The sequence below is a fragment of the Triticum urartu genome, chromosome 6A, assembly GCF_056163025.1.
Source record: "Triticum urartu cultivar PI428250 chromosome 6A, HENAU_Tu73, whole genome shotgun sequence".
NCBI classification, from domain to species: Eukaryota; Viridiplantae; Streptophyta; class Magnoliopsida; order Poales; family Poaceae; genus Triticum; species Triticum urartu.
The window spans coordinates 15,902,025-15,923,087 of record NC_141878.1 but is presented as its reverse complement, the minus strand read 5'-3'; positions in this window follow the sequence as shown (position 1 = coordinate 15,923,087).

Here is a 21,063-nt window from a genome sequence, read left to right as displayed (position 1 = left end):
CCGCATGCTGGCATGCAGCAGTTCGTGGTAGCTCCATTCTGATAACAAGGAATTGACTAGCTGATCTACATTTTTTGATGCTTTTAAGAGACAAATGCTGCATTTCTAAGATAACTAGGTTGGCCGTGGCCTATGAGCATGTTGAAAGTAAATAAGTTCCTGAATTAGCAATGGTCAAGATGTGAGTAAATCACATCAAAAAAAGTATACGCACACGCAAGGAAATTACATCTATCACAACACTTCTATCTTTTTATCGTTGCTCCTACTACTTCAGAATCTTGATTTGAATGATGGAAGAGACTGCAAAACAGTGATATTCTACAGTTTCACCATGGTTTTTCCTCATTTGATGATCCACGATGTGCTGGTCATAATAGGAAGTAGAGAAACATAAAATGTTATCCACAATGAAAATACTTTTCTTTCTACAAGATTCAAACAAAACAATATTTATATAAATTTTCTATATACAATATTAATTTGTCAAAAATTACTAGCCCGTGCAAGAGCACGGGTTGATGACTAGTAATTGAATATTATTGCTGCTCTCCTCTAACCACGGGATGGATCTCAATGCCGAGCACATCTAGAGCTCCAAGGCCCCCCATCAAGGTCAACATCTTCAGCTGGCTTCTTTGGCGCAACAGGCTGGACATGAGGGCCAACCTGCTACACAAAACCATCTCCTTAGACTCATCTTCCGCCGGTGTGCGCAAACCAGAGAGGACGCTACACACCTCGCCATCCTTTGTCCTTGTGCGACACAGGTTTGGTCCCTTTTGGGACTACTGACTCTTCGCTCCATCAACCACATCTGGGACACTCCCACGCTTGTTAGCCTCGACATCAACATTTGGCCTAACCGCCGCCCTCTCCATCCTCTGAAAGTTGCCAGTACCTATGAATGCTCATGTCTTTCATAATGAGCTGAACTCCCCCCGTGATACTCTTTGAAGCATCGTTCCTGACTTTATTCTTTGGGTCCTTAGGTTTAAGGACCCGTCATTAGGGAGGCGGCTGTGCGCCTATACCTTTTCTCTCACTGTAATCTATATAATGTAACACCGCCCTTGGGCTTTTGAATAATATATTCATGTGAGGACCCTCTCCCCCAGTGATTGTTCAAAAAAATAAAATTGAATAATCTTTTTGGGGAAAAAGGAAATTACTAAATATTGGTAGGAGGACAAACAAAGTTTAACGCTGTACCATGCTGGCTTCACATCGTTCAGGCAAGAATCCGGCAAGTCGAACCACACCAGCGTAGCCATCCCTGTGTATCTATAGTACTCGCACACATTGTTAAAACTGAAGTTCATTCAGGAGTAGCCAGCACTCCCGGCCAAGCTCCAGAACACAGCGGACCTTATATTAGTCATGGAGTTCCACCTCCGACATACGCACTTGATCAGCAGCCCCAGGGTGTGCCGAGTGTCAGGGGAGGCCAAGAGGTCAACTGCAGTGGTGAGCTAGACCAATCCCTCGAGGCCCCGTGAAGCGGCGCTAGGTCGATTGAACAAGAATGGAGCGATGCCCTTGGCAAGGACAGCGTCGACTGAGAAATGGGTGGCTCCGATGCGTGTATCTATTGACTAGTTGTGCTGTCATGCTACTATGTGTTGTTTGCTCTCGTGCTATCCACAGTTGTACCGTATCAACGTGTTCTACGAGCATGGGTGCTTTTTTTCCTTTGGCGTTCTACTTGCTGTACTGCTAGTTCATCGTGTTTCACATCGAGCATAGGTGCCCTCTTTCCCAGCGTCTCCTATTCCCTAATGCTTTTAGCACCACATCCTTCTGCTATTCCTCGTCTCATCTCTATATGCTACTACCTCATTTGTCCATGTGGTGTGGTATATATGCATATGCCCACCCATTCGGTGTCAGGTTGGTTGGTGAGTCTGTATTGTATTTTTGCATCAAATTGATGGCATTACTTGGTAAATTAGTATATGTTCCGGTGTCAAAGTGACTTCTTACAATTCCCGGATGTGGTTTGATATATATAGTCTCGTGTAAGAGCATCTACAGCTAAATTTGACAAATACAACCCCTGAAACGCCCGCGGACGCGACCGGGTGTGTCCGCGGACAGTCAACAACCACTTGAGGATGGCCTGCTACTCCGCGTGCAAATCCGCGTCCCCAGGATCCCCAACATCTTCCTCCGGCTCCTCCTCCTCATTGTCCTCAACCTCATCCTCCTCCTCAACCTCATCCTCCTCATCCGGATCCACTGCATCCGGAGGTAGCCCCACGGTGATTCGGGCTTCGCACCTGGCGCTCCAGTGTTAGGTATGGGTAGCTCCGACCCCGGCGGCGCGGGGACATGTCTACTAGTGGGGGCGGACGGGGAGTGGAAAGTGGTGGCAACGACGGACCGGGGGGGGGGGGGTGGGTGGGGGGAGGGGGGAGGGTGGAGGGTTAGGGTTTTGGTGCCGGTGATTGGCTTAAATAGCTGAGTTAGGCAGTACGTGGCTCGCCACACGGCGACATCGGTCCGACGGAGGAGGCGAACTTTGGACCACCAGGTTTTGGACTTGTTTTGTGTCGGAGCCCAGCGTTAGTTCGACGAGGCGGACGCTCCCGGACGTCCCCATATCTGCCTCATATTTGGTCTGGATATGAGAGGTACCGGCATAATGTTTTTGGTGTGTTATTTGACACGTTTATAACACCACCTTATTTCAGAGGTCTTGTTATTTCATGTGACATGATCATTTGCATGGAAGCATATTAGTGATTTCCTTGCTGTTGGAAATGAATATACTTGTGATGGTAATCACCCTCATGTGCCTTGCATGCATGCCGAAAAGGAATCCGGGAAAGCCTCTGCCTTGGGTAGGAGTGAGCTTGTCGCCGGTCCCCGTCGGGACGGTTATGTCCGGTATGGCATGGTAAGGTATATTGAGTGGTGATTTTGTTGATTGAAATATATTTGTTACATGTCATGCAGGGAACTTATAAACCTCCTGAGTCGACCGTACACCGAGTCTTGTTTCCAGTAACCCCCATACTTGCTATGTACTACCACTTGTTCCTGCCACAGGTAGGGTATGGTTCAGTAAGTCGTCAACCCCTTTCAAGCACACACCGTACAGAGAGGCCATGGTGGAAGATATCGGTTGTAGCCGGTAGGCATGCCACCTCGTCCGGGGGCATGGGTGTTTCCGGTTGGAACCGAGAGGGGAGGCCACCCCTTAGAGCGCGCGATATAAATTTGATCCCATGCTACGCGAGGTTGTAGCCTCCCCACTTAGAGTTTTGCTTAACAAGTGTCGTGGGTGATTCCAGACACCGATGAGTTAAGCTGGTGTGTGCAAGTTAGGCGTGTTTTCAACTAAAAGACCGTAAACGGAATTAGTCCCGATGGACTAAAGAAATCCGTTACTCGTGGGTAAAGAGTACACCCTCTGCAGAGATTAAAACCTATTCGAATAGCCGTGTCCATGGTTAAGGATTACAGTCTGGGATGGGTCAAGTGTTGGTCTTAGTGTCAGTCTTCAGAGGAGATATTGTTAAACCAAACTTGGATATCGACTGGTTACTTGTGAGGACCATGATTATTATTTTGTGATGGACTAACCTGTTGCATTATTTGTATTATTGAGTATCCCTGGGACGGTTCTACCTCCTGGATATTCATTGTGATTATTTATTTTGTAAGCCCTTTATGTGGTGTCGCTCAGACGCCCGACTGTGGCAATGCTTGTTATTTATTTTAAAGCCCTTTATGTGGTGTCGCTCAGACGCCCGACTGTGGCATTTCTTTTAAAAGCCCTTTATGTGGTGTCGCTCAGACGCCCGACTGTGGCATTTTTTTTAAAAGCCCTTTATGTGGTGTCGCTCAGACGCCCGACTGTGGCATTTCTTTTAAAGCCCTTTATGTGGTTTCGCTCAGACGCTCGACTGTGGTATTTCTTTTAAAAGCCCTTTATGTGGTGTCGCACAGACGCCCGACTGCGGCATTTTATTTCCCCACTTCATTATTGCTTATTCATGTTGCATATAAATAACCTGCTTGCATGCATAAAAGACATTTTTATTTGTGACTGACGATGTGATCATAGAATTTTTCAGTGCAAGTTTATCAATTATATTATACCTGTGTTCATAATGTTTGCGAGTACATTCAAAGTACTCACTGGCTTGTCCCTGGCTATTGTCTTGGCCAGATTGCTTGCTTGGAGAGGAGCGTGGCGATGACAGCCTCGAGACTTAAGCAACGGTGATAGCAGCCTCGCGAAGATAGGAGTTAACCTGGTCAGCTGTTCCCGTGGGAAATGGAGTCCCATAGACACTGATGTTTCACAAACCGCTTCCGCCATGGACCACTAGAAACCCATTTGTTGTACTCACAGGCCAGAATGGTCTTGTACTACATATGTTGTATTCTGCTTGGAATTTCTGTATCCAGTTCGAGCCTCATCAGCTAACAGTAATCCTGGGGCTGATGAGCACGACGGTCTTTTCTGGAAATTTATGTCTGGAAAACCCGGTCGTGACAGACTTGGTATCAGAGCCAGGCTGACCATTGGCTAATCCTATCTTAGCCGGGTCTATAAACTTAGGCAAACCAACCCACCAAGCCATAACCAAACCCCAGCCAAGCTTCTCGTGCAAGATAGCCACACAGTGACCCAACACTTTTTGGCAGTCGGTGCCCAACCTATCAACCTAACCTGTCACTCATGCGCCAGTGATCGAATCCTGAATAGTCCTTTCTCGCAAGCGTGCAAGGGAAGACTCCGTCCCCTTTTTCCTATAAAAAGGGGCACGCTAACCCCAACACAGCACAACACAGCCTCTACCCCAAACCAAGCTACAATGCCTGGCCCTGTCGTGCACAATGAGACCACAGCAACCAACCTTGGAGGCTTTGTGACCATACTCGCAAACCTCACCCGTCGTGCCTATGCGTTAGAAGAGCCCCCAGAATATGTTGTGTACCAAGGACCCATGAGCGGTGAGAGCCGTCAATTCTGGGCCACTGTACACATCTACGGTAGGGGTCTAGAGCCCGAGCGCCCCTACAGGTTCACCGGAAGGACAACTTCATTTGAGCTTCAAGCCATCCAACTAGCTGCTCGAGAGGCTATAGTTCATCTCCGGCACTTGTCGCCCAGAGTTAACTATCGCTCGTTCCACTACTACCCCAGACGTGAAGGGTATGGTAGACCACCTCGAGTTGCCAACGGAGATCACGAGACGGATCCTGCATTGTTGCACCTAGTGCGCTATGTAAGTGCACTAGAGGAACTGTGCGATCAAATCACTATTGATCTAATCGCAGCTCGTGGAGAGCTGGTTCGTCGAGCCCCGGCGAGAGAAGAAAACGAGCCCAACGCCGACAACCCAGTCGTGCTGTTTGGACACCCGATCGAGTCCCTGAGGTCTGCCCCAGCCATCGGCCAAGGTGCTGCGATAACCCCAGAGGTGCTTCGTCGCATATTGGGAGCACACTCCAACGGGATTGTGGCTAACAATCCCCGAGATGGTCCTCATCGCTACCCCGAGCCTGCAGCCCCTCAACCCACTCCAGCTAATTCCGACGACGAGACCCGTGGAGGAGCCTCAAGGCACGCCCGCTTGGATGTAAACGAGGTAGACTAAGTCACTCGAGTAGTGTCGAGTCCCAGTGTACCCTCACTTGTTATTGTGTGACCTTGTAAGTAAATGCCGCCTGTTGTCATGCCTCTATTTTAATAGTGGCCTTGCCTGGATACGCCAGTATGCAGTATAAGATTTCTATCCCAGACACAGTTACCAAAAATCACCCCGTCAACCCCACTGTAACACATCACTATAGTGAGATGTGTGAATCTGTGACTTGACCCCGGCCCTTGGAACAGATCTGAAAATTTTCTTTACCATTCACCACGGTAAAAATGACCCAGCTCCGGTGCTATAAAAAGGCCACCGCGTGACCTTGCCAAGCACCTCTCACCTTGTGCACCACCCTCACAACCATTTCCTAGCCATGCCGAGCCCTAGCATTTATCTGAGAACCCCAGATGCAACCCCAGGTAGTTTTGTCAAGATATTGCGGGATTTTACCTGCAGTACCATGGGCGCTACCCAGCCACCCCAGTACGAGCTGTTCAAATCGAGGATCACCCCTTCCACCTCAAGATATTGGGCAGCAGTACACATCCCTCCCGTAAACTCAAACCAAGACCCAACAGAGGTCTCCTTCGTGGGGAAATCTATGCCAACCTCACAGATGGCCATAGAAGCTGTTGCATACGAAGCGCTTGCTCGCCTTCGATTCGCGGTACCCTATGCCAGTGAACGAGGGTATTATTACTTCCCGAGCCGTGCAGCACCCGGAGGAGTGACATCTTTTCCCGGTGGACGCATTGAGAGAGACCCAGTCCTGGCCAACCTTGTCCAGTACGTCATCGCTCAAGAGCGTTTAACCCAACGTGTGATGGGTTATCTCCAGAGCCTCGCAGATTTAAATCCTCAGATCGCCATCGGCAGAGCACTAAGGCCCGACCAGGAGAGACACGTGCATCGACTGGTCAATCCACTTTCCCCGATAGAAGAGGAGTGTATCCCAGTACCAGAGACGTTTTCTAGGGACCCCATCCAGTTACCGTTTCCATTTTAGACGTTGCTGCGGTGTTCATTATTGCAAACATTTATTTATGTGTGTGACTTATGCGTGATACCCTGAGTTTGTACGACGAGTCAATTATTTGGTTTCTACTAATGTGCATAGTTTTTTTTGTTGTGGTTTATGCTCCTTTAAATTAACTGTTTTCCCTCGCAAAATCCTCGAGTGAGATTTCTTTTCCCTGAATTGCTACACCCGCCCCTTCTCACAACATGGATTATTTAATTTCACACAGCACCGCGCAGCAGACTCACAACCATTATCATTCGGACACATACACTGTTTGCAAAACTTTGCAACAGTGTTGCATCCAGCTAATCACCCCCTAACAACGGTTAGCACCCGGCACACCTCACCTACTCCTCGTGATCACCACCACCGCGGAGAGCCAACACCCAAGCAGCAGCATCGCGACGCTCGTCGAGGATCATCGCGCACAGGAGCACGGAGAGCCCCAGCAGTGTCGCCAGCCCTACGCATATCAGGATCGCAAACCAGTCCGGCATCACCTCCGCCATTAGAGCCTAACCCCGAGCTTCTGTAAGCAGTAATGGAGGAAGAAGGAGGAGGAGAAGTGAGGCCAGGTGTGAGGAAGAAGAGAGAGGCACCCCGACCGTTTTATAGCTCGAGCTCGGTGTACGGTGGGCGAAGTCCACCAACGCCGCTCGTCGCCGATCGCCGGTGTTCGGAGTCGAATCCGCGAGCAGTGCCGACAGCGCGCTGGCCCGCGAGGTGAGTGCACGTTGGACCGGCAGCTAGCACGCCGCGCACTACCGCGGTACGGCCTAAATGCCCTACGCGCTAGGCGTCGCCGGTAGAGAAAGCGCAGGAGAGAGGGAGAAGAAAGAGCCAGAGGGAGAAGAAGAGACTGACAGTGGACCCCGGGTCCACCTGTCAGCCAGAGAGAGCACTGTGCTCTCGGGTACGACCAGCGTATATTTAAATTTAGGAGTTATTCTAAATTTATATCCAACGTAGAAATCTCACGATTTTGTCCCGAACCGTAGACTTTTCCACGCAGCACCAGTATTCACACCGTGATTTTTCACCACTTATTGTCCTCTCACTGTAGCCACATTTTTATTGCGTATAGTTTTTCTTAAAACAGCTTTTAACAAATCTCAAGGACGAGATTTTTTCTTAAGGGGGGTAGTGTTGTGACACCCCAAATTTTTGGCCTTGTTTTATTAATTAAGATTTTTTCCAGGAATTAAAACTTTTATTTTCTGGGCTCCCTTTTTATTTTTGAACCATTTTCTCCCTTGTTATTATACAGTTTTTCCTCAAAGTGAAAACCTTCCAAATATGTTATTGGACTTGTTTAACCTCTCAAGAAAAACTTTTCTTTTATCAGTATAACTAATCACCTAATTAAGTTGCTTGATCTTTACTTTCTTGAAAATGGTTTTTCAAGGTTAAATGGCCATATTTGAACTACAACCATTTGATAAATTCACTTAAAATTACAACCAAAATTTGGAGATGTCATGTGATGTTTTTAAATCATTTTTATACAAAAATATCTATTATTCATGAAATATTTTGAGCTCTACACTCAATTTTTCTTCTCTGGTCCAGAGTGCATTTTGCACTACAACCCATTTAAATAATTCTTTCTAGCCTCCACCAAAATTATGGGATATTGGTAGTAGCATATGATTCAACTTTATGCAAAAACATAGTGCTGTTCTTTGAAAATTTGGAGTGAATCAACCTCTTTTCCATTCTGGTCCAGCCTTGTGATTTCTACTGCAACCCTATTTAATTTTGCTCCAAAGATCTTGTGCTTTCTCCTACTTGTAGACAGCCGTACCAAACCCCTAAATCCAGGAGCATGCACCAATTGGATTAATTTTGGTTCATGAAATAATGTCATTTATTTCCTGTCCAGAATTGTAGTTTTGCAAAACTTGCACTAACAAGTTTCCGCTTTTGGCCAACTAACCTCACCACCCTCTTGTACATCTAAAGAGACCCCAATCTGGAAGTTTTGGCCACCCCAAGAGATGCCTAGGTGCATGTGGCATTCTATCGAGCACCCTGTAGGCATGACCAGTTTTGACATGAGTTGTGGCATTGCACTGTGAGCTTGCAACTCTGATCAAACAAGCATGTCCACTAGACTCCCCGTTACTCCTAACCTAGATCTGCTAAATGCCAGCCTCACCCAAGCTCTGTAGCATGCTCTGGCATTTCGTCGAGCACATTCAGTGCGTGCACGGGACGCGCCCAGAGCGCGCGTATTGCACGACCCGCGCCCGAGCCGACACGCTGGCCCCCCTGGTTTTGGCCCGCTCTGCAGAGCCTCGCCACGCGCTCCCCTCCTCACAGCAACGCGCCAAGCCGCCCTGGCAGCCTACAGCAACGCCGACAGAGCTTTTGGCAGCACACCGGCGTCCGCAGCGCGCCTCTGCCACGGTCGGCGCCGCCAAAGCCACCCCGGCTCGCCACATGCCCCTGGGAACAGCGTGAACTTATCTCCTCGCTCGTCGGCTAGCTCTCGTCACCTCCACGTCGCCCTGCAAGCTACAGAGAGGCGGTTCGCCGGCATCCTCATCCACCGCCGCGGAACCGACCTCGTCGCGCTATAAAAGGAGGCCCCGAACCCATTCAAGCACACAGGCAACCCTAGAATGCTCCCCTAGTTCTCCCATGGCAGCCAATCGACCCGGGGGAGGTCTTCCTCCCCACCTCCGGCAACTGCAGCCGCCACCACTGCCCTGGCCAATTCGGCACCACCAGGGCCTCCTCCTTTCCGTTCTCTCCACCAAGAGCTTCCTCATCCTCCCGTGAACCATTCCCACTACTCGATTTCGATCGGGGCTCACTGCGGGAGAATTTTCACTCCGCCCCCGAAGCCTCCTCCGCCGCGAAGCTCGCCGCCGGCAGCTCCCTCCGTCCCCACCGGCCTGGCAACCACCGGGAGGACCGCACTGGAGTGGCGCATCCATCCCCGCCCTCGGGGCCCCACGAAGAGCTGCCAGTCGCCGGCGACGATTGCCTGAGCTCCGCCTCCGCTCGGGACAAGGGAAGGAGGGGGAAAGAGAGACTAGTCAAACCTGACTAGTGGGACTTCCTGGACCCACTGTCAGTGTCTCGCCGCGCCGTCCACGTGTTTAAGTGAAGGCGTAATCCACCCCAGTACGTCTCTCCCGCTTTGAAAGCGTATTCCTCTCTGAAACGTTTTTCTTTTTCTGTCTTATTTAAAAACAGATTTTTGACCACAACTTTGACTGCCTATAACTTTTTAAATATAACTCCAAATGAATTGATTCCTTTTCCTACCTCTCTCAAATATTGTCTAGTTTATTTTAAGATTTATTTTAAAATTTTCCAAACAACTTTTTTGTACTGTTTTTGAAATATGTGTTATTTGCATATTTTTGGAAATAGGATTTTTGGGAGAGAAGGAAGCTTTCAAAATTTTTGGAGAGCACCTCCACCTCTCCACACCATTAAAGGCAAGCATTCTGAACCCTGGCATAATGTTTTTGGTGTGTTATTTGACACGTTTATAACACCACCTTATTTCAGAGGTCTTGTTATTTCATGTGACATGATCATTTGCATGGAAGCATATTAGTGATTTCCTTGCTGTTGGAAATGAATATACTTGTGATGGTAATCACCCTCATGTGCCTTGCATGCATGCCGGAAAGGAATCCGGGAAAGCCTCTGCCTTGGGTAGGAGTGAGCTTGTCGCCGGTCCCGTCGGGACGGTTATGTCCGGTATGGCATGGTAAGGTATATTGAGTGGTGATTTTGTTGATTGAAATATATTTGTTACATGTCATGCAGGGAACTTATAAACCTCCTGAGTCGACCGTAGACCGAGTCTTGTTTCCAGTAACCCCCATACTTGCTATGTACTACCACTTGTCCCTGCCACAGGTAGGGTATGGTTCAGTAAGTCGTCACCCCTTTCAAGCACACACCGTACAGAGAGGCCATGGTGGAAGATATCGGTTGTAGCCGGTAGGCATGCCACCTGGTCCGGGGGCATGGGTGTTTCCGGTTGGGACCGAGAGGGGAGGCCACCCCTTAGAGCGCGCGATATAAATTTGATCCCATGCTATGCGAGGTTGTAGCCTCCCCACTTAGAGTTTTGCTTAACAAGTGTCGTGGGTGATTCCAGACACCGATGAGTTAAGCTGGTGTGTGCAAGTTAGGCGTGTTTTCAACTAAAAGACCGTAAACGGAATTAGTCCCGATGGACTAAAGAAATCCGTTACTCGTGGGTAAAGAGTACACCCTCTGCAGAGATTAAAACCTATTCGAATAGCCGTGTCCATGGTTAAGGATTACAGTCTGGGATGGGTCAAGTGTTGGTCTTAGTGTCAGTCTTCAGAGATATTGTTAAACCAAACTTGGATATCGACTGGTTACTTGTGAGGACCATGATTATTATTTTGTGATGGACTAACCTGTTGCATTATTTGTATTATTGAGTATCCCTGGGACGGTTCTACCTCCTGGATATTCATTGTGATTATTTATTTTGTAAGCCCTTTATGTGGTGTCGCTCAGACGCCCGACTGTGGCAATGCTTGTTATTTATTTTAAAGCCCTTTATGTGGTGTCGCTCAGACGCCCGACTGTGGCATTTCTTTTAAAAGCCCTTTATGTGGTGTCGCTCAGACGCCCGACTGTGGCATTTCTTTTAAAAGCCCTTTATGTGGTGTCGCTCAGACGCCCGACTGTGGCATTTATTTTAAAGCCCTTTATGTGGTGTCGCTCAGACGCCCGATTGTGGTATTTCTTTTAAAAGCCCTTTATGTGGTGTCGCACAGACGCCCGACTGCGGCATTTTATTTCCCCACTTCATTATTGCTTATTCATGTTGCATATAAATAACCTGCTTGCATGCATAAAAGACATTTTTATTTGTGACTGACGATGTGATCATAGAATTTTTCAGTGCAAGTTTATCAATTATATTATACCTGTGTTCATAATGTTTGCGAGTACATTCAAAGTACTCACTGGCTTGTCCCTGGCTATTGTCTTGGCCAGATTGCTTGCTTGGAGAGGAGCGTGGCGATGACAGCCTCGAGACTTAAGCAACGGTGATAGCAGCCTCGCGAAGATAGGAGTTAACCTGGTCAGCTGTTCCCGTGGGAAATGGAGTCCCATAGACACTGATGTTTCACAAACCGCTTCCGCCATGGACCACTAGAAACCCATTTGTTGTACTCACAGGCCAGAATGGTCTTGTACTACATATGTTGTATTCTGCTTGGAATTTTCGTATCCAGTTCGAGCCTCATCAGCTAACAGTAATCCTGGGGCTGATGAGCACGACGGTCTTTTCTGGAAATTTATGTCCGGAAAACCCGGTCGTGACACGCCCGCGGACGCGACCGGGTGTGTCCGCGGATAGTCAACAACCACTTGAGGATGGCCTGCTACTCCGCCTGCAAATCCGCGTCCCCAGGATCCCCAACATCTTCCTCCGGCTCCTCCTCCTTATTGTCCTCAACCTCATCCTCCTCGTCCTCCTCCTCAACCTCATCCTCCTCATCCGGATCCACTGCATCCGGAGGTAGCCCCACGGTGATTCGGGCTTCGCACCTGGCGCTCCAGTGTTAGGTATGGGTAGCTCCGACCCCGGCAGCGTGGGGACATGTCTACTAGTGGGGGCGGACGGGGAGTGGAAAGTGGTGGCAACGACGGACCGGGGGGGGTGGGGGAGGGGGGGTGGAGGGTTAGGGTTTTGGTGCCGGTGATTGGCTTAAATAGCCGGGTTAGGCAGTACGTGGCTCGCCGGAGCATCGCCACACGGTGACATCGGTCCGACGGAGGAGACGAACTTTGGACCGCCAGGTTTTGGACTTGTTTTGTGTCGGAGCCCAGCGTTAGTTCGACGAGGCGGACGCTCCCGGACGTCCCCATATCTGCCTCATATTTGGTCTGGATATGAGAGGTGCCGGCCACTCTGGACTTTTGAGACCCGTTTGAGGAGCCTGTCTGGGTCGCATTTTTTGTGAATTGTGAGTGACCAGGCCATTCACCCGGGCGAAGGGGCAGCCCAAGAACATGTGTGTTGTATCCTCATCTACCTGGCAACAAAGTCGGCATTGCCGAGTGCGTGGTAGGTTTCGGCATGCCAATCTATCCGCCGTCCAAAGCCTCCAGCGACACCCAGCCAAGTGAAGATTTTGATCTCTAGGGGTGCCCATGATCGCCAAATTTCGTCAGTGCAAGGAGCAAACTATCTTCCAAAGAAAAACGCGGTATAGGTATCACACGATGAGTATTTGCCCGCAGCTCCAAGCCTCCAGGTGAAAGTGCCTGGCGTGGAGGTGAGGGTGATCTGTCGTAGCTCATCCCAGATGTGTAGGAATTCAGCAATGGCGGGCACAGACGGCGTGCCGCGACTCGCATCCACCGAGAGATGCCCTGGCAAGGCCTCGGCCATGAGCATGTGTTGGCCACTCCATCCATGAGCATGTGGTGGCTGATGCGGCGCTGCTTGAGGGCCGTCAGTGCGATGATGCACGACCCTACTATGCCGTCAGTCTCGACCAGCACGATGCTGCAGCCTACATGCGCTCTCCTCAATGTGTTCCCCAGCGGCAACCATGGGTGCGTGACGGAGCTCGTCATGGGGCAGCTGGCCTGGCTCTGCGCACGAGTACTAGTCAAGGGGTGCTAGCTCAAGATTGCGTCAAGGGGCTGCTCAAGATTGCATCTTTCCTGACGTCTCCTATTCCCTAACGCTTTTAGTTTCACATCTCCATGTCTCATCTCTCGACATAGCTACCTTCTTTGTCTTGGATGGCGTGGTATATATCCATATGCCAATCCGCACGGTGCCAGGTTGGTTGGTTGGTGGGTATGTAGTCCTTTTTCACATCGATTTGATGCCATCGCTTGACAAAGAGTGCATGTACCCCATGTCAAAGTGGTTTCATATATTGTCTTGTGTGCCATCGGTGGTTCAAATGCGAATCCATCCTTCAATGAATAGAATGTGTTTGGCGCATCTGTTTTACTATCGACCGCATGCTGGCATGCAGCAGTTCGTGGTAGCTCCATTCTGATAACAAGGAATTGACTAGCTGATCTACATTTTTTGATGCTTTTAAGAGACAAATGCTGCATTTCTAAGATAACTAGGTTGGCCGTGGCCTATGAGCATGTTGAAAGTAAATAAGTTCCTGAATTAGCAATGGTCAAGATGTGAGTAAATCACATCAAAAAAAGTATACGCACACTCAAGGAAATTACATCTATCACAACACTTCTACCTTTTTATCATTGCTCCTACTACTTCAGAATCTTGATTTGAATGATGGAAGAGACTGCAAAACAGTGATATTCTACAGTTTCACCATGGTTTTTCCTCATTTGATGATCCACGATGTGCTGGTCCTAATAGGAAGTAGAGAAACATAAAACGTTATCCACAATGAAAATACTTTTCTTTCTACAAGAGTCAAGCAAAACAATATTTATATAAATTTTCTATATACAATATTAATTTGTCAAAAATTACTAGCCCGTGCAAGAGCACGGGTTGATGACTAGTAATTGAATATTATTGCTGCTCTCCTCTAACCATGGGATGGATCTCAATGCCGAGCACATCTAGAGCTCCAAGGCCCCCCATCAAGGTCAACATCTTCAGCTGGCTTCTTTGGCGCGATAGGCTGAACATGAGGGCCAACCTGCTACACAAAACCATCTCCTTAGACTCATTTTCCGCCGGTGTGCGCAAACCAGAGAGGACGCTACACACCTCGCCATCCTTTGTCCTTGTGCGACACAGGTTTGGTCCCTTTTGGGACTACCGACTCTTCGCTCCATCAACCACATCTGGGACACTCCCACGCTTGTTAGCCTCGACATCAACATTTGGCCTAACCGCCGCCCTCTCCATCCTCTGAAAGTTGCCAGTACCTACGAATGCTCATGTCTTTCATAATGAGCTGAACTCCCCCCGTGATACTCTTTGAAGCATCGTTCCTGACTTTATTCTTTGGGTCCTTAGGTTTAAGGACCCGTCATTAGGGAGGCGGCCGTGCGCCTATACCTTTTCTCTCGCTGTAATCTATATAATGTAACACCGCCCTTGGGCTTTTGAATAATATATTCATGTGAGGACCTTCTCCCCCAGTGATTGTTCAAAAAAATAAAATTGAATAATCTTTTTGGGGAAAAAGGAAATTACTAAATATTGGTAGGAGGACAAACAAAGTTCATCGCTGTACCATGCTGGCTTCACATCGTTCAGGCAAGAATCCGGCAAGTCGAAGCACACCAGCGTAGCCATCCCTGTGTATCTGTAGTACTCGCACACATTGTTAAAACTGAAGTTCGTTCAGCAGTAGCCAGCACTCCCGGCCAAGCTCCAGAACACAGCGGACCTTATATTAGTCATGGCGTTCCACCTCCGACATACGCACTCGATCAGCAGCCCCAGGGTGTGCCGAGTGTCAGGGGAGGCCAAGAGGTCAACTGCGGTGGTGAGCTAGACCAATCCCTCGAGGCCCCGTGAAGCGGCGCTAGGTCGATTGAACAAGAATGGAGCGATGCCCTTGGCAAGGACAGCGTCGACTGAGAAATGGGTGGCTCCGATGCGTGTATCTATTGACTAGTTGTGCTGTCATGCTACTATGTGTTGTTTGCTCTCGTGCTATCCACAGTTGTACCGTATCAACGTGTTCTACGAGCATGGGTGCTTTTTTTCCTTTGGCGTTCTACTTGTTGTACTGCTAGTTCATCGTGTTTCACATCGAGCATAGGTGCCCTCTTTCCCAGCGTCTCCTATTCCCTAATGCTTTTAGCACCACATCCTTCTGCTATTCCTCATCTCATCTCTATATGCTACTACCTCATTTGTCCATGTGGTGTGGTATATATGCATATGCCCACCCATTCGGTGTCAGGTTGGTTGGTGAGTCTGTATTGTATTTTTGCAACAAATTGATGGCATTACTTGGTAAATTAGTATATGTTCCGGTGTCAAAGTGACTTTTTACGATTCTCGGATGTGGTTTGATACATATAGTCTCGTGTAAGAGCATCTACAGCTAAATTTGACAAATACAACCCCTCAAACGCCCGCGGACGCGACCGGGTGTGTCCGCGGACAGTCAACAACCACTTGAGGATGGCCTGCTACTCCGCGTGCAAATCCGCGTCCCCAGGATCCCCAACATCTTCCTCCGGCTCCTCCTCCTCATTGTCCTCAACCTCATCCTCCTCGTCCTCCTCCTCAACCTCATCCTCCTCATCCGGATCCACTGCATCCGGAGGTAGCCCCACGGTGATTCGGGCTTCGCACCTGGCGCTCCAGTGTTAGGTATGGGTAGCTCTGACCCCGGCGGCGCGGGGATATGTCTACTAGTGGGGGCGGACGGGGAGTGGAAAGTGGTGGCAACGACAGACCGGGGGGGGGGGGGTGGGGGGAGGGGGGAGGGTGGAGGGTTAGGGTTTTGGTGCCGGTGATTGGCTTAAATATCCGGGTTAGGCAGTACGTGGCTCGCCGGAGCATCGCCACACGGCGACATCGGTCCGACGGAGGAGACGAACTTTGGACCGCCAGGTTTTGGACTTGTTTTGTGTCGGAGCCCAGCGTTAGTTTGACGAGGCGGACGCTACCGGACGTCCCCATATCTGCCTCATATTTGGTCTGGATATGAGAGGTGCCTGCCACTCTGGACTTTTGAGACCCGTTTGAGGAGCCTGTCTGGGTCGCATTTTTTGTGAATTGTGAGTGACCAGGCCATTCACCCGGGCGAAGGGGCAGCCCAAGAACATGTGTGTTGTATCCTCATCTACCTGGCAACAAAGTCGGCATTGCTGAGTGCGTGGTAGGTTTCGGCATGCCAATCTATCCGCCGTCCAAAGCCTCCAGCGACACCCAGCCAAGTGAAGATTTTGATCTCTAGGGGTGCCCATGATCGCCAAATTTCGTCAGTGCAAGGAGCAAACTCTCTTCCAAAGAAAAACACGGTATAGGTATCACACGATGAGTATTTGCCCGCAGCTCCATACCTCCAGGTGAAAGTGCCTGGCGTGGAGGTGAGGGTGATCTGTCGTAGCTCATCCCAGATGTGTAGGAATTCAGCAATGGCAGGCACAGACGGCGTGCCGCGACTCGCATCCACCGAGAGATGCCCTGGCAAGGCCTCGGCCATGAGCATGTGTTGGCCACTCCATCCATGAGCATGTGGTGGCTGATGCGGCGCTGCTTGAGGGCCGTCAGTGCGATGATGCACGACCCTACTATGCCGTCAGTCTCGACCAGCACGATGCTGCAGCCTACATGCGCTCTCCTCAATGTGTTCCCCAGCGGCAACCATGGGTGCGTGACGGAGCTCATCATGGGGCAGCTGGCCTGGCTCTGCGCACGAGTACTAGTCAAGGGGTGCTAGCTCAAGATTGCGTCAAGGGGCTGCTCAAGATTGCATCTTTCCTGACGTCTCCTATTCCCTAACGTTTTTAGTTTCACATCTCCATGTGTCATCTCTCGACGCTGCTACCTTCTTTGTCTTGGATGGCGTGGTATATATCCATATGCCAATCCACACGGTGCCAGGTTGGTTGGTGGGTATGTAGTCCTTTTTCACATCGATTTGATGCCATCGCTTGACAAAGAGTGCATGTACCCCATGTCAAAGTGGTTTCATATATTGTCTTGTGTGCCATCGGTGGTTCAAATGCGAATCCATCCTTCAATGAATAGAATGTGTTTGGCGCATCTGTTTTACTATCGACCGCATGCTGGCATGCAGCAGTTCGTGGTAGCTCCATTCTGATAACAAGGAATTGACTAGCTGATCTACATTTTTTGATGCTTTTAAGAGACAAATGCTGCATTTCTAAGATAACTAGGTTGGCCGTGGCCTATGAGCATGTTGAAAGTAAATAAGTTCCTGAATTAGCAATGGTCAAGATGTGAGTAAATCACATCAAAAAAAGTATACGCACACGCAAGGAAATTACATCTATCACAACACTTCTATCTTTTTATCGTTGCTCCTACTACTTCAGAATCTTGATTTGAATGATGGAAGAGACTGCAAAACAGTGATATTCTACAGTTTCACCATGGTTTTTCCTCATTTGATGATCCACGATGTGCTGGTCATAATAGGAAGTAGAGAAACATAAAACGTTATCCACAATGAAAATACTTTTCTTTCTACAAGATTCAAACAAAACAATATTTATATAAATTTTCTATATACAATATTAATTTGTCAAAAATTACTAGCCCGTGCAAGAGCACGGGTTGATGACTAGTAATTGAATATTATTGCTGCTCTCCTCTAACCACGGGATGGATCTCAATGCCGAGCACATCTAGAGCTCCAAGGCCCCCCATCAAGGTCAACATCTTCAGCTGGCTTCTTTGGCGCAACAGGCTGGACATGAGGGCCAACCTGCTACACAAAACCATCTCCATAGACTCATCTTCCGCCGGTGTGCGCAAACCAGAGAGGACGCTACACACCTCGCCATCCTTTGTCCTTGTGCGACACAGGTTTGGTCCCTTTTGGGACTACTGACTCTTCGCTCCATCAACCACATCTGGGACACTCCCACGCTTGTTAGCCTCGACATCAACATTTGGCCTAACCGCCGCCCTCTCCATCCTCTGAAAGTTGCCAGTACCTATGAATGCTCATGTCTTTCATAATGAGCTGAACTCCCCCCGTGATACTCTTTGAAGCATCGTTCCTGACTTTATTCTTTGGGTCCTTAGGTTTAAGGACCCGTCATTAGGGAGGCGGCTGTGCGCCTATACCTTTTCTCTCACTGTAATCTATATAATGTAACACCGCCCTTGGGCTTTTGAATAATATATTCATGTGAGGACCCTCTCCCCCAGTGATTGTTCAAAAAAATAAAATTGAATAATCTTTTTGGGGAAAAAGGAAATTACTAAATATTGGTAGGAGGACAAACAAAGTTTAACGCTGTACCATGCTGGCTTCACATCGTTCAGGCAAGAATCCGGCAAGTCGAACCACACCAGCGTAGCCATCCCTGTGTATCTATAGTACTCGCACACATTGTTAAAACTGAAGTTCATTCAGGAGTAGCCAGCACTCCCGGCCAAGCTCCAGAACACAGCGGACCTTATATTAGTCATGGAGTTCCACCTCCGACATACGCACTCGATCAGCAGCCCCAGGGTGTGCCGAGTGTCAGGGGAGGCCAAGAGGTCAACTGCAGTGGTGAGCTAGACCAATCCCTCGAGGCCCCGTGAAGCGGCGCTAGGTCGATTGAACAAGAATGGAGCGATGCCCTTGGCAAGGACAGCGTCGACTGAGAAATGGGTGGCTCCGATGCGTGTATCTATTGACTAGTTGTGCTGTCATGCTACTATGTGTTGTTTGCTCTCGTGCTATCCACAGTTGTACCGTATCAACGTGTTCTACGAGCATGGGTGCTTTTTTTCCTTTGGCGTTCTACTTGCTGTACTGCTAGTTCATCGTGTTTCACATCGAGCATAGGTGCCCTCTTTCCCAGCGTCTCCTATTCCCTAATGCTTTTAGCACCACATCCTTCTGCTATTCCTCGTCTCATCTCTATATGCTACTACCTCATTTGTCCATGTGGTGTGGTATATATGCATATGCCCACCCATTCGGTGTCAGGTTGGTTGGTGAGTCTGTATTGTATTTTTGCATCAAATTGATGGCATTACTTGGTAAATTAGTATATGTTCCGGTGTCAAAGTGACTTCTTACGATTCCCGGATGTGGTTTGATATATATAGTCTCGTGTAAGAGCATCTACAGCTAAATTTGACAAATACAACCCCTGAAACGCCCGCGGACGCGACCGGGTGTGTCCGCGGACAGTCAACAACCACTTGAGGATGGCCTGCTACTCCGCGTGCAAATCCGCGTCCCCAGGATCCCCAACATCTTCCTCCGGCTCCTCCTCCTCATTGTCCTCAACCTCATCCTCCTCCTCAACCTCATCCTCCTCATCCGGATCCACTGCATCCGGAGGTAGCCCCACGGTGATTCGGGCTTCGCACCTGGCGCTCCAGTGTTAGGTATGGGTAGCTCCGACCCCGGCGGCGCGGGGACATGTCTACTAGTGGGGGCGGACGGGGAGTGGAAAGTGGTGGCAACGACGGACCGGGGGGGGGGGGGGTGGGTGGGGGGAGGGGGGAGGGTTAGGGTTTTGGTGCCGGTGATTGGCTTAAATAGCTGAGTTAGGCAGTACGTGGCTCGCCACACGGCGACATCGGTCCGACGGAGGAGGCGAACTTTGGACCACCAGGTTTTGGACTTGTTTTGTGTCGGAGCCCAGCGTTAGTTCGACGAGGCGGACGCTCCCGGACGTCCCCATATCTGCCTCATATTTGGTCTGGATATGAGAGGTGCCGGCCACTCTGGACTTTTGAGACCCGTTTGAGGAGCCTGTCTGGGTCGCATTTTTTGTGAATTGTGAGTGACCAGGCCATTCACCCGGGCGAAGGGGCAGCCCAAGAACATGTGTGTTGTATCCTCATCTACCTGGCAACAAAGTCGGCATTGCCGAGTGCGTGGTAGGTTTCGGCATGCCAATCTATCCGCCGTCCAAAGCCTCCAGCGACACCCAGCCAAGTGAAGATTTTGATCTCTAGGGGTGCCCATGATCGCCAAATTTCGTCAGTGCAAGGAGCAAACTCTCTTCCAAAGAAAAACGCGGTATAGGTATCACACGATGAGTATTTGCCCGCAGCTACAAGCCTCCAGGTGAAAGTGCCTGGCGTGGAGGTGAGGGTGATCTGTCGTAGCTCATCCCAGATGTGTAGGAATTCAGCAATGGCGGGCACAGACGGCGTGCCGCGACTCGCATCCACCGAGAGATGCCCTGGCAAGGCCTCGGCCATGAGCATGTGTTGGCCACTCCATCCATGAGCATGTGGTGGCTGATGCGGCGCTGCTTGAGGGCCGTCAGTGCGATGATGCACGACCCTACTATGCCGTCAGTCTCGACCAGCACGATGCTGCAGCCTACATGCGCTCTCCTCAATGTGTTCCCCAGCGGCAACCATGGGTGCGTGACGGGGCTCGTCATGGGGCAGCTGGCCTGGCTCTGCGCACGAGTACTAGTCAAGGGGTGCTAGCTCAAGATTGCGTCAAGGGGCTGCTCAAGATTGCATCTTTCCTGACGTCTCCTATTCCCTAACGTTTTTAGTTTCACATCTCCATGTCTCATCTCTCGACGTTGCTACCTTCTTTGTCTTGGATGGCGTGGTATATATCCATATGCCAATCCGCACGGTGCCAGGTTGGTTGGTTGGTGGGTATGTAGTCCTTTTTCACATCGATTTGATGCCATCGCTTGACAAAGAGTGCATGTACCCCATGTCAAAGTGGTTTCATATATTGTCTTGTGTGCCATCGGTGGTTCAAATGCGAATCCATCCTTCAATGAATAGAATGTGTTTGGCGCATCTGTTTTACTATCGACCGCATGCTGGCG